Genomic DNA, 9,814 nt, shown 5'->3' on the forward strand with positions numbered 1-9,814 from the left:
TGTCTCCATAACTCCCATGCATATTGACTTAGTTTAGGATCTGGTCAGCACGGACGAGTTAGGCCGAAGGGTCTGTTTCCATGCTGTATAACTTGGGTGAGGAGCAGCGACTGCTGTAACACTGCCCTACTCAATAATCAACACCTGCACAGCAAGATCCCACGATGAGATGAGGGTTCAGTCCACCTGGTTTCGCCTTCCCTCTCTGGCTGCAGTGCTTTGATGGAGGATCCCTGGGCACTGCTTCCCAGTGAATTGTGGGGGTTGCTAGCTCAGGCAGACATGGATCCCCATCGATGTGAAGCACTGCAGCCTGAGAAAGCTTCGAGATCTACACACTGCTCCGATTCAGGCCGCTGCGAGTGATTTCCATCATCACCCCAGGTCCCTAGGCCCGGTGAAAAACCCCTGCTGAGACCTCTCTTCCTTTCCTCATTTATAAGGCCCTACACCTCCTTACTACATGTTTGACCACCTGTTGTAACATCTCTCTACAATGGCTCCATGTCCAATTTTGAGAAAATACGACACTGGAGCAGAAGTAGGCCATTCAGCCCATCGAGTCAGCTCCACCATTCATGGCTAATCTGATCATGCTCAACCCCACTTTCCTGCCTTTTCCTCTTGACCTGTGATTCCTTCGGACAAATTAAACCATTTATTACTGTTTTACAACGTTGTGTCACTATTTTATAACCAAAGTACATACTTAGATCCTGTTCACACAATTTTGTTTGGTAGCTGTTCCTGTGAATCACTTTGAGATGGTCTAATAGATTAAAGTTGCTCGATTAACGAAGGTTACATTCAGATGGTATTGATGTTTCTTTTGAAAGCCAGCTCCTGCAGCAAAGCAGCACCCCCCCACAGTGTGGGTCAAACGCTGTTTCCTCATGAATTAATCCTGGCTATGGGGAATGAAACTGAGCTAAACACATGCCCCCCAAGTTCAAGTTCAACAGAACTCATTTTTCCTGTTTGGGATTCTCGTGGGTCAGGGTCGTGGAATCCCTACTGAGCAGAAGCAGGCCATTTGGCCCATCGAGTCCACACTGACCCTCTGAAGAGTATTCCACCCAGACCCACCTCCCATCCCACCCCAACAAACCTGCATTCCCCATGGCTAACATACTTAGCCTGCACATCCGTAGACACTATGGGCAGTTTAGCATAGCCAATCCACACTAACCCACCCACATCTTTGGAGGAAACCAGCGCAAACCCACATATACAGTCACCGAAGGTTGGAATTGAACCCAGGTCCCTAGGCCCTGTGAGGCAGCAGTGCTAACCACCGAGCCACTGTGTCACACATTGAGCTGGGGGGGTGGGGGGAAGGTAAAAATCATATCTCCGACCTGAAGCACACTGTCCAAATGCTGAAAAGAGCCATTAGGAAGGAAAGTAGGAATTAGGGGAGGTTATCTAGGCTCTTGAGCCTTTTCCACCATTAGACTGAGGTAAGGGCTCACCTCTCCTAACTCTATTCACTGCCTCGCTCCCACATTCAGAATACCGTACCAAACAAAACTCCACAGATTCAAAAGCAAAACCCTGCAGCTACAGGAAATCTGAAATACGAAGATGGTGGAAATCCCCAGCAGGTTACCGGCTGTGGGTAAATGACCTCCCATCAGGATTTTTAACTCTCACTGTTGGAGCCCCCAGCATCAGCTGTTGACTGTGTTAGAAATGCAGCTCCCTTTCCCAAACAGATTGGTAGCTGAAGCTTGTTGACATTTTATAAACGAGCAGAGTTCTTGTCCCCTCCCACTCCATTTTGGTCAAACCCCCTCCCTCTATCCTTAACTGTTCCCTCACCTTCCCTCTGGGGGAAGGCGATGGCCTAGTGGCATTATCACTGGACTGTTAATCTAGAGACCCAGGTAACATCCTGGGGATAGTAGGAACTGCAGATGCTGGAGAATCCGAGACAACAAGGTGCAGGGCTGGATGAACACAGCAGGCCAAGCAGCATCATAGTCCGCTCCTGTGATGCTGCTTGGCCTGCTGTGTTCATCCAGCTCTACACCTTGTTGTCTCTAACATTATGGGGACCTGAGTTCGCATCCTGCCACGGTAGATGGTGGAATTAAGAATCTAACGATGACTGTGAACCCATTGTCGATTGTCAGGAAATGCCCTTTCGGGAAGGAAATTGTCATCCTTACCTGGTCTGGCCTACATGTGACTCCAGACCCCCACAGCAATGTGATTGACTCTGAATTACCGTCTGGGCAATAAATGCTGGCCTGGTCAGTGACACCCTCACCTTGTTAATGAATAAAGGAGGGGAATAAAAAAGCTTTGGGTGATATTGCACTGCCTTTGTGCAAGCTTCACATATAAATCAGTGAATTTGAAACACTGGGTGGTGCAATGATGTGTTAATAACACCCTATACATTAAAAACAGAGCTGAGTTCTCCCTCTCTTCTGAGACTATGTTCATGCCCAAGTGCCCTTGGTCAGGGAGCACATGGTGCCCATGAATAGTCTCAATCTCTTTAGAGAGAGGTGGGCACTGCAGGGGTGGGGTTGGGTACACTATAATCCCCCACAACCCCATTTCAATATAGGCCCCTCCATCATTTCCCCTCCCTTTCTGCTTTTCCTGGTGGGCTAATTGTTATTTGTTCAATAAACTAATTAGGTGATTTGATGGCAGTATTATTTTAGAAAATAATAGAGCCAAGTTCTCTGTTCTCCTGGGGACCTGAGCTGGAAAGGATAGCAGGTAGAACTGACTGACAGAAGGTTAATATGGTTCACAGCCTGACTATTTACTCCGTGACGCTGCAGAGTCCATGGACAATATCGACACAGGGTGCAGGAATTTGCAGCCCCTGTTCAATTAATTGAAAAAAAATCTTTGATTATCTCTTAGCTTGCACTTTGCAGCCCTGTGCTCCTGGGACAGAGAGGGGCAGGCAGGTTGGGGGGGTACCCACCCATAGGGCTGGCAAAAGGCCTATCAATAGGCCTAAGCAAGGGGACGTGGACCCATCTGCCTGCATCTCTTTCGTGGCCAGGTTTGCACCCGGGTGTCCTTAGGGAGAAAATATACAAGTTCTTTGAGATTGGTGGTGGGCACTGCATCTACCTTAGTCTTCCCTCTGGGTTATCGTTAGAATTCCCCCAGTGGGTCATTCTTGTTTGTAACTGGATTTATTTATAAACAGTACTGGGGTCCATCCCCCTCCTGAATAGGGGTTGGCTTCAGGACAGGGATAGGATCCACGGGGGAAAGGGAGGAAGCTGGTGTTTGGGCTAATTTAAATCTCTGTGAGTCTGTTCCTGCCCGATTTAATGCGCGGACATTGGAGCATGAAACAACTTTATGGAGAAAATTCCAGATTTCCACTCATCGTTGTGTGACAAAGTGCTTGGCTTGTACTGTCTTCTTGTTCGAGACTCCCTCATGACAGGAAATCACTTCTCTCGATTTACCCTACTGCTTTGTAATCATTTCAAACCTGTAATTACATCACCCTCTAATTTTCTGGACTGGAATCCTGTCCATTGAAAAATCTCTATAATTTAACCCGTTACCTGCAGTAATGTTCTGCTAAATCGGCACAAAACCACCTGATGGGGCACATTACCGTCATCCTAAACCTTAATACTCCCTCAAACCCCCTCCCCACCGTGCTCCAAATGTCAGCCTTCATGGTCTGCGGCACCACCCCCCCCGGCCCCACTAACAACACCCCCCACCCCACAACCACTTTTCCCAGCCCGGTAACCCTTGTGATGTTGCCTTAAAAACAAACTCCCATAAGACACCTGAGTAACAGCGTAGCCCATTTGGCCCATTGAATCCCTACAGTGTGGGAAGAGGCCGTTAGGCCCATTGAGTCTGCACTGACCCTCCGAAGATCATCCCACCCTGACCCATCCCCCTACTCTACCCCTATAACCCTGCATTTCCCACGGCTAACCCACCCTAACCTACACATCCTGGACACTACGGACAATTTAGCACGGCCAATAAGATAAACCTTCTGATAATTCATCATGGCTGATCTTTTCATGGCCTCAGCTCCACTTACCCACCCTGTCAACATAACCCTTAATTCCTTCACTGTTCAGAAAGTTATCTCTCTTAGCTTTAAATACATTCAATGTGGAAGCCTCAACTGCTTCACTGGGCAGAGAATTCCACAGATTTACAACCCTGTGGGTGAAGAGGTTCCTCCTCAACTCAGTCCTAAACCTACTCCCCCTCATGTTGAGGCTGCGTCCTTATGTTCTAGTTCCACCCACCATTGGAAACATCCTCCCTGCTTCTATCTTATCTGTTCCCTTCGTAATTTTATATGGCTCTATAAGATCCCCTCCCCCTCAACATTCTTCTAAATTCCAATGAATGTAACCCCACTCTACCCAGTCTCTCCTCATAAGCCAACCCTCATAACTCTGGAATCAATCTAGTCAATCTCCTCTGCACCCCCTCCAGTGCCTGTACATCCTTTCTCCACCCAAACCTGCACATCTTTGGACTATGGGAGGAAACTGGAGCACCCGGAGGAAAGCCACGCAGACACGAGGAGAATGTGCAAACTCCACACAGTCAGTCGTCCGAGGGTGGAATCGAACCCGGGTCCCTCGCGCTGTGAGGCAGCAGTGCTAACCACTTGGCCCAGTCTTATGCAGCCCGCAAACATTAATAACTCTCCCATTTCATATAGAAGCAGAAACTACTGAGCAAACTGATTGAGAACGTTCGCGTCTCCCAATACCCAGCAACACCACAACATAAAATTCATCCCCTTTTCCCTGACATCATGCCACCCCTACCCTATGACAGCTTATGGGAATGGGACAGCTTGGTGCTGTACTGGACAATGCAGATTGAGCATTTCTGGAATGTTTGTGGGTTCCTGCCTAGATTTGAAGATTGCTTGGATTTGTTTTAATTTCACTCTTGTCTCTGCTGTGGTGAGATACTGTCGACTGAAGTCAGTGTAACAGAATGTCCTGTACCCAGCCACCTCCCACCCTCCCCACCCTGAGTTCCACTGCTCCTATGATGCTGCTTGGCCTGCTGTGTTCATCCAGCGCTGCACCTTGTTGTCTCCTGAGTTCCACTGTGTGTGTTTCTGGCAGGATAGTTAACAAGACAAAGCTTAAAATGTGACTCAGCGAGTGACTCAAAATAGGATGCACCCCCCTCCGAAACTCTCCCCTTCAGCGCCCTACAGAACAGACACATATCCCAGCCTGAAATACACACAACGACTCAACACTCCCCAAAGTAAAATCCTCCAAAATCAGGCACTTTCTTCTCAAAATCACCCCTCCAGACAAATCCATTGCCCCTCACAAATTCGTCTCCCTCACCCCCTCAAAACTCATCACCCCGCCCCCGTCCAGCCTAAACTCACCCATTTCATGCCCCCTGAAAAATCTTCTCCCAGTTAATATACCCCTGCCAAGCCTCCTCCCCCACCAAAACTACCCACAAACCCCAGCATCCACTGCCCTGTCTCCATACCAGACTCCACACCGCACCCGCCCCCCATCTTTCCCTATAAAACCCTCAGTCAGGGCCAGCGAGAGACACAGCCCCTCACTAAAGTCAGGGGTGCCCCAGAGGGACGTAAACATCTCAGAGGGTTGTAGGGCTGGAGGAGGTCATGGATAGGCTCAGATGAACTGCTAAAGTGTCTTCAACACATTCAGTCTCTTCCTTTTACTTTGAACCACAAAGACAAACAACTTTTCTGTAATTTTTATGTGTTATTAGATATGTTTTTGAAAAGGAATGAGACAATGGCTAGACCATGGCTGGTTTTAACTCAACCGATAATTAGTCACAGCCTCTGGGTGATCTGTTGCTGTTTGAATCTTGTGTGACTGCAATACTCTCCTTCGCAAACACTAATTGTCATGATAGAGATGTGCACAGGGACGGGTAATGTTTGGGGACGCTATGGTTTGTGCTCTCTGAGGCTGATTAAAAAGCACACATGGTTGTCGATGTGGGTGGAACATCCCGATCTTGGGAATTACAAGTGTTTGTCTTTCATCTCTCGCAGCAGGAAGTCTAATCTAAACTTCCTTTGGATTGGGAACATCTGTGAGTACTTGGGAGTGTGTCTGGTCTGGGAACAACCTGACCTACATCCCAGAGCTAGAGAGGGGAAAGACAAACATAGAGAGAGAGAGAGAGACTGGTGTACAGAGAGAAAGGGAAAAAGACACAGAGAGAAAAAGAAAGACTGACAGACAGAGAGAGAGAGAGGGAGAGTGAAATACAAACAGGTGGTGCTGCATAGAGACAAGAAAAAAAGACTGATAGACAGAAAGATAAACAAACAAAGTGAGGGAGAGAGAGAAAGACAGAATGAAAACAGGGAAGAAAGGGAGTTGGACAGACAGAAGGAAAGAGAGGGACTGACAGACAGGCAGAGGAAAAGGGAAAGAGAGAGACAAACATAGGCAAAGAGAAAGTGAATCAGCCAGAGCCAGAAGATATTGTGAGAGACAATGTCAGTTTTTACAGAATACTGCCAGGTTCAAAAACACAGGAATGGCTGGCTTTGTAAAGGAGAAACAATTCTCTGTAAAATCTTACACCTCTCCTTCAGTCACTCAACGTGTCAATAAAACAATAGAACCATTCCCCTTTAACAAAATGTCACACAACTGTGGGTATTTGCCTGGTGCTTTTTACAACATCACAGGATCTCCCAAAGTACTTCAGGCAGAAGTGTAGTCACTGTTGTAAGGTAGGAAATTTGACAACAAATTTGTGCCCAGCAAGCTGCCACAAACAGAAATACGATATATAAACCGTCTGTCTGTTTTCACCAACTTTTTTTGAGGGTAACCTGGCAGCTTAGCAACTCCCCTTCGCTCCTTCGAAATATGGACCATGGAATCTTTAACATCCATCTGACAGTGAAACTCAGTTTATGAAAGATTGCCCCATTCCAGTTAGGAGTCTCTCTGGAAAAGATCAGGAATGGCCAAACCAGTTGTTGCTTTTTGATCTTCAGGAAAGAAAGACCTGGGTGACTTAATGTGATGTCCAAAATTAGAAACAGATTTGACAAAGTTGATATTTAGATGACGTTTCCGTTTCTGGAAAACAAGCTCCTCGAATACAAGATGTTTACCGATAGTTGGTGAAATAAAGAGAAATGTCTTCACCCAGAAAGCATGGTTAGGCCCTGGGGCCAACAGGAAATGGTTGAGGCAAACGGCTTTCAAGTGGAAAACGCGATGAGTTCATGAGAGAAAAGGGAATAGAAAGGTTTGTAGAAAGGCTGGGGCAAGATCAAGGGAATGAGAGGAGGCTTGCTAAGAATAAATTACACCAGCACAGCCTGATTGGGCTGAATGGCCTGTTTCTATGCAGTATTCCCCAGGCAATTGTCTTCAAAAGTCTCCCACTCAGAGACAAAGTGGTGAACACTGGAAAGGTAACATCAACTCTCATTAAAAAAAGCTCCTTACGCTTAAACATCTCAAAATGCTTCACATGAGTGTACGAGTCACAATTTGAGAGGTTATTTATTCACCTCATCTAATTTTAACCTGAATAGGCAACAAGGAGGGCCACATGTAGCAAGGGGGGGTCTTTCTCTGAATGGCTTCACGAGGGTATCTGCTGGTCTCACTCTGAGCTGCAGGAACATTTTACCTTGAGTTCTGGGGAGGGAGAGGTAGGAAATGAAAGTGTCTTCCTGGGGTACTCGGAGAAGGTTGGGATAGAGGGGGAAGTGGGATTCATTGAGTTTCCCTCCTTGGCCCAGACAAGGTGGATCTTTCTGTGCTCTACCTGTGTTATGAGTCAAGGGAAGACTGGAAGGTGGCCTGAACAGGACATTCTCTGTGTGCTCAAGGGGGGAGAAGGGAAGCAGATACGTCCCCCAGGGAGCATTTAGACATCTCCCACCCCCTGCCCACACATCTTCCACTCGCTGAATGCAGGATCCAACTCACCACTCAGATTGTTGCAGTAATTTACAGCATATTTTCCAGAGGAAGGGAAATCTGAGCAGACGTGGGCCATGGAATTTATTTACCAGACATCATAAAGTAATGTTGACTTAAACAATGGCCATTTGTTGACTGTGCATGGCTTAAGTTGGAAACCTCATGGAATCCCAAGAGGACATTTGGACACGTTTTATGTTTTTATGTTTATTTTGCTGTCTGTATTTACAGTGACCTCGCTATTATCCATCCTGTATGGGGAAAGAGAGGTGGGTGCCAATTACATGAGGAATACTGTTAGAGTTATAGAGGTATACAGCACGGAAATAGACCCTTCAGTTCAACTCGTCCATGCTGACCAGATATCCTAAGTTAATCTAGAACAATTTGCCAGCATTTGGCCCATATTCCTCTAAACCCCTCCCTATTCATATACCCATCCAGATGCCTTTAAAATGTTGTAATTTTACAAGCCTCCACCACTTCTTTTTCCAAAGTTCCAAAACAATGCAGCACTTTATAAAACAGTCATTACTGCTTCAAGGATCGAGGAAATCAGCTTCAACACTGGAAAAAAAAACCTCAGAAAAGGAGCAGCTCTCATAGCCACAATTTTCTCCCATTCTCTATCTCAGATTATCCAGGATCCAGTCGATTGCTTTTTGAAACCTAATCCAGGTCCCCCCAGTATTGGGTTTGGAGCTCTCTTCCACAAAGGGCAGTGGATGCAAGATTAGCTGTTAGCTGATAGATGCATTTTGGTTAAGCAGCGGTGTTAAGGGATATAGGTCAGAGGCAGACACATGGTTTTAGGTCACAGATCAGACCTGATCTTGGTGAATGCTCGGAACAGGGTCGAGGGGCTGATGGCATGATCCTGCTCCTGTGCGTTTTTACCTTTTCATGGCTGTCGGATTTCACAAAGAACTCTTTAAGCTTCTAACTTTGCATTTTAATGTCGCAGACAAATAGAAACTAAAAATGAATTCCTGCCCGAGCCCACTGATTTCGCGCACACATTCGTTTTCTATTTCAAAGTGAAAGCAACACATTTGTCACTGCTAACACAGTGTGGAGCTGGAGGAACACAGCAGGCGAGGCAGCTGACTTTTCGGGTCGGGACCCTTCTTCAGAAATCAGTGAATCCAGCAGCAGACCAGACTGAAAGTACGACATGTAGACCACAATCGGTGAGGACAGGCAACAATACTTCCTCCACGACAATCCCCAACACCGGCTCTCCACAAGGATGCGTGCTCAGCCCCTTACTGTAATCCCCTGTGCGCTCATAACTGTGTGGCTAAATTTTGTCCCAACTCCATCTACAAGTTCGCCGATGACACCAGCAATGATGAGACAGAATGCAGGAAAGAGATCGAGTGCTTGATGCCATGGTGTAAGGGTAACAATCTCTCCCCTCATTAGCAAAACGAAGGAGCTGGTCATTGACTTCAGGAAGAAAGGAGGAGGACAGGCCCCTATCTACATCAATGGAGCTGATGGGGAGAGGGTTGAGAGCATCAAGTTCCTAGGAGTGACGATAAGCAACAATCTGTCCTGGTCCACCCACAGAAATGCGATGGTCAAGAAGGCACAACAACACCTCTACTTCCTCAGGAGGCTAAGGAAATTTAGTATGTCCATAAGGACCCTCACCAGCTTTACAGATGCACCACAGAAAGCATTCTATCTGGATGCATCACACCTTGGTATGGTAACTGCTCTGCCCAGGACTGTAAGAAACTACAGAGAGTTGTGAACACAGCCCAGTCCATCACACAAACCAGCCTTCCTTCCACTGATATTAGGAACTGCAGATGCTGGAGAATCCAAGACAACAAGGTGCAGGGCTAGATGAACACAGCAGG

General features: G+C 46.9%; 1 protein-coding gene across 1 annotated transcript in view; it reads left to right on the forward strand.

Moving 5' to 3' along the window:
* LOC109924182 (laminin subunit gamma-3-like) overlaps positions 1-9,814 on the forward strand; it is a 48,524-nt gene that overhangs the window by 10,525 nt on the left and 28,185 nt on the right. The window lies entirely within an intron of this gene.

The sequence above is a fragment of the Rhincodon typus genome, chromosome 28, assembly GCF_021869965.1.
Source record: "Rhincodon typus isolate 14 chromosome 28, sRhiTyp1.1, whole genome shotgun sequence".
Classification (NCBI taxonomy): domain Eukaryota; kingdom Metazoa; phylum Chordata; class Chondrichthyes; order Orectolobiformes; family Rhincodontidae; genus Rhincodon; species Rhincodon typus.